Source organism: Trachypithecus francoisi, unplaced genomic scaffold, assembly GCF_009764315.1.
Source record: "Trachypithecus francoisi isolate TF-2019V2 unplaced genomic scaffold, Tfra_2.0 Lachesis_group2, whole genome shotgun sequence".
NCBI lineage: Eukaryota > Metazoa > Chordata > Mammalia > Primates > Cercopithecidae > Trachypithecus > Trachypithecus francoisi.
The window spans coordinates 140,366,532-140,371,195 of NW_022681465.1; the positions used below are offsets into that span (position 1 = coordinate 140,366,532).

The following is a 4,664-nucleotide window of genomic DNA, read 5'->3' on the forward strand; positions in this document are numbered from 1 at the left end:
TCTCAGGTTATGGTTGAATAGGCTTTGAACAGGCAATGAGGAAGAAGAGACAGTATCTCAAACAGTAGGAATAAAGTTGTGTAGGCAGAAATTAGGACAAAGGCTTCAAACTGGCTACTGTCTGGCTAGCTTTGGCTCACAGAAATATGTTGTTTAGCCTATGTTTAAAAAATTATGAACCAGTTGTCTACATATGATGATAGGATATTTCATGTAGATTTCTGCATTGCTGGGTTCTTTTCATTCAGAAGCTCTGGTAGCCGTAAGCTGCCTTCAAGCTGAGCCATGATTAACTGGAGCTGGGCAACTTCCACCCTCTTTAGAGTGGGCAGAAACATTCCAGTTTGCCTTCCAGCCTCATTGATCCCTGTTTTCTGAGGGTCAATAGTCATTAGAAGTATGCCTGGTATACTGTTTTACTTACACTTAACTGGCACAGGCCCTCATGTTGCTGGCTGGGCCTTTCAGGCATTTGAGTGTATAAGCCCTTGCCTTCATCATGTGCATGGAGCAGTTTTCCATTTTGATTGGAGCCTAGAGCACATGCCGGAAAGAAAACTGGACAGGCATTGGAAATTTATTTTGTAGACACAAGGAAGCCACTGAGGGACCTGGCACTCTTAACTAACATTTTAGTGCCCTGTCCTGGAGCAGCTGCCTCCTGTTCATTTCATTGTTCTCTCCTTTTGCTGTGTTTTCTCTTTGTCATCTCTGTTCCCAGTGGGGAGTGTTTTCAAAAGACGAGGCAGATGTTTACATCTCCCTTTTAATGAAGGCACTGTGGATCTTCCGTCCCTCGAAGGACATCTTGTAAATTGCTCTCTTGTTGTGAGAAGAGAACCCTTGTTTCTTCTGAGGCTCTACCTCCCTGGGTGGAGAGGAGGGCAAATAGACCAGGAAGAGTTTTCTATGCTGTTAACTGGTGGATTCTTCAGGACTCAGGAAGAAGAAGAAAGCATTTCATCAGCTGTTACCAAGTGGTTACCAGTTGATCGATTTGTGTGGTGATCAGGTTGTGGGAAGTGTTTGCTTTTTCCTAGGTGAGGCAATCATCCTTTCCACATCTGTGAGATTAGACCCACCTCCTCCCATGTCCACATCACAGGGCCAGTTGGAGGACTGAGTGGGAGAATATACAAGAAAAGTGCCAAGTGTTACATAAACATTAGCATGCTTTCCATCAAGAGGAGAAAATTGTTTTCATGGGAGAAAATGGGTCCTGGCCAAGCATTTTTGCAGGGTGATGTGTATAAACTCAACACTAAGTGGAGTAGATAGTTCAAGGTGCTGAGATAATTCAAGCCAACGATTTCAAGGGGTTTGGAAAACCTCACAGAACAACATGTCCTTGCCAGCTCACTTAACCTACTTCAAATCCAAATATTAAACTTTTTCTGACTATGAGAATAGTCTTGGTTAAACTGTCAACCTATAATAAAGTGCCTAAAAGCATAGTCTCTGGCCAATGGCTGTACCTTTGAGTCACATTCTTTTTCTAGCTATGTGATATTTAGGCCCCAGTTGTCTGATTTACAAAGCAATCATCTGAGCAATGGTATCTGCATCATAAATTTGTTGTGAGAATTAAATAAGGTATGCAGGTAAAGCCCTTAGCAAAATGCAAGGCCTATCCTAGGTGTTGAGTAAAACCAGCTATTCTGAATAGTTCTTAGTTGCTGTGACTGACTGATGTGGGAGGGTCTGCATGCAGGCCTCTGGGGGGCAGCTCTATGGAAGCAGCATCCCCACACTGAGAAAGAGCATGAACTGAGGAGGCCATGGCACTCTAAGAAAGGACACAGCATTGGGAGATGGAATGTGGGGAATTCAAATGTCCCCATCTCCATGGTGTTGTCCTGGAAACCTTGTAAAGGTGACAGATCATTTCAGTTTCACCCTCCTTCTCCCATCTCAGCAGGTGGGACCCACCCTCGGTGTTGAGGAAGAGAGAAAGGTAATCAGGTTCTGCTCTGGATGGGCAGCCCTCTCCAGGGAGCCTGTGATGCGCTCTGCAGCAGCCTGGTGCAGAGCCGATGCGGGAGGCAGGCTGGGCGGGGCATCGTGCAGAGCTGGTTACGGGTTACGGCAGGCATGGGTGTTTTATGGCTGTGGCGGTGGCGCAGGCTTGCTAGTGGCTGTTTGTGAGAAGCATTATTACTTGCCTTTTTATTACCTGCATCGAAGACGTTCTTTCTACAGAGCTTGCCCCTTTGTCCAAAGTCTCTCTCCTTTCCGTTCTATCAGAAACATGCATTGTGTAGAAGCACAGAAACTACCAAAATCACATCATACACACTATAAATCTGTGCACACATATAAACTGGCGGCCCACCTCCCTCTGTATGCCAAGGATCCCCACACATAGGGTGCAGGGCAGCCGGTCCTTGTGGGGCATGGGGAAGGCCCCACACCACTGAGCTTCTCAGTGACCTTTGTTCTCTTCCCTCTTCCTTTCTTTCAAAGATCTGTTAAAGATGCAAATGCAGAAATTAACAGTCAGCCTTGCTGTCCAAACTATCAATCCACACATATTTAGTCAGTGTCTACAAAGACAAGGCTCAGCATGCTCGTCGCCAAGAGCCACACAGGTTTCCAGTATAACTGGAAGAGTGGAACCCACCCAGAGCCTGGAAAGGGGATGTGCTAGACAGGAGTCTTGGTCTTTCTCCTGCCACTTCCTCAGCTGTGTGATCTTCTCTGTCCCTTCCCCTTTCTGGGTTTTTGTTTGCCTGTTTAAGCAATAAAGATTTCATGCCAGGTGATCTCTGTGTTCCCCTTTAGCCCCAACATTCTGTAATTCTGTGGAGTCTGTCATCTTTGTTCCCCCACAGCCCTCCACTCTTTCTTTAGAATGAAGCATTATTGGTAAAAGCCCATATTGCAATGCCTTTCGTCTGCACCTGCTAATGCAGTGTCTCCAGCCCCCGGCAAGGCCCTTTAAGCTATTTCAGGGGGTCCCTAGGGAGAGTCCCATATGTGCTAACAAATAAATCTGGTCAGCTATTACCTGGCATCTGCCATTTCTCCCTTCGGATGCCCTTTCTGATGCTCAGAGCAATGCTGTGCTGTGTTCATTGGTTAGCAGATGTTGCTTCACCAGATCCTCCAGTGCCCAGAGGCAAGCCACCTCCTGCCAGGCCCTGCTACTTCCTCAGACCTCCGTGGCCTCCAAGGGAGGGAGCTCAGTGATGTCACAGTGCCTCCCACACCCCCACCCCACTCCCACCTCTGCCCCTGGTGCCTTTGGACTTCAAAGCCACTCCAGGAAATCAGTTTCCACTTCTGTCAGTTACTGATTCTTTTGCCACTGTGTGAGGGCTCTAGGGGTAAAGTAGGGCAGAATGCACCCGTTTTTCTTTAGCTATCTACTGGAATGTGCACAGTTTTGCCTTCCAATGGCTTATAGAATTTTCAGTGGGAATTCTTTCCGTGTTGGTTTACTTTCAAGACATAAACCCACCAGAAGCTGGGATGAGGAAAAACTGGAGTGTAAGAAATGCCCTGGATTCAGAATTACTCTACCTTCCAATAATAAAGGATTTGGTTAAGGGATAATATAGAATTGGAAAGTTTGCTACATAGAATTTTCTTAGGGGATACAGGAATGTTTACATTGTATTCTGATCCATATTCTTTATGCCTTGTGTCTCCTAAGGGACTTACAATTATGAGAGACTCTGCTAAATAGAAAACAGGCATCATTTTACTCCAGTGCAGACACTAGCAAACTGAGAGTACACAGCATGAGCCTGAGATCTAAAGGGAACTTTTTCTCCCTCCTGTTCTGAACCTGCGTCTTGAGATCTAACTGCCTGCGTGGGTCAGGAGAGGGAAGTGATATACCTCACTTTGAGCACCTAGCCTAGTACCTGGCATGTAGGAGATAGATAATTTGGTACATGTTGGTTGATTGAGTGAGGAACTAAATATAGGAAAGAAGAGAGGGAGAGACAGAGAGAGCTGGGCTCAAAAGACAGGCCACATCTGTCACATTGGCAGATAAGTGAGAACCTCTGGCTCTCTTCTCCCAGACAGTCATTATTCCAAATGTTCCATTATAATTGATCTTGTTTTAGCACATACACACAGCATGTTTCTTCATTCCCTGATGGTAGTAGTGAGAATGTATCCTCTTTGCTTCTCCTGGAAATGTGGGTAAGTAAGCCTAAGATTAAGAGCTGTGCTAATGATTTTAGTAAATGGCGTCACCTACCCACAAATCCTGTAAGCTTTTCTTGTATAACTGATGCTTCTGTGCCTTTTAAACTTAGGGATAAAATGGGTAGAAGCCACAGAAGCAAAACTGCATTCAAAGAATGAAGTAAATTTTTTTTTTTTTTTTTTTTTTTTAGATGGAGTCTCACTCTGTCACCCAGGCTGGAGTGCAGTGACTCGATCTCGGCTCACTGCAAGCTCTGTCTCCCATGTTCACGCCATTCTCCTGCCTCAGCCTCCCAAGTAGCTGGGACTACAGGTGCCCGCCACCTCACCTGGCTAGTTTTTTTTTGTATTTTTAATACAGATGGGGTTTCACAGTGTTAGCCAGGATGGTCTTGATCTCCTGACCTTGTGATCTGCCCACCTCGGCCTCCCAAAGTGCTGGGATTACAGGAGTGAGCCATCGCGTCTGGCCCAAACATGAAGTAAATTTTAAGATAAGGTAG

At 45.7% G+C, this 4,664-nt stretch overlaps 1 long non-coding RNA gene across 2 annotated transcripts; it reads right to left on the reverse strand.

Moving 5' to 3' along the window:
- Positions 1-408: 408 nt before the first annotated feature.
- LOC117064575 lies at positions 409-3,158 on the reverse strand. 2 transcript variants are annotated; one of them, XR_004429540.1, is made up of 3 exons: positions 3,008-3,158; positions 2,174-2,465; positions 409-1,119 (listed from the first exon to the last, which is right to left on the reverse strand). It is a non-coding gene; the product is annotated as an uncharacterized LOC117064575 (long non-coding RNA). The 2 variants fall into 2 exon arrangements; XR_004429539.1 differs by having other exon boundaries at positions 1,930-2,465.
- Between the last annotated feature and the right edge of the window lie 1,506 nt (positions 3,159-4,664).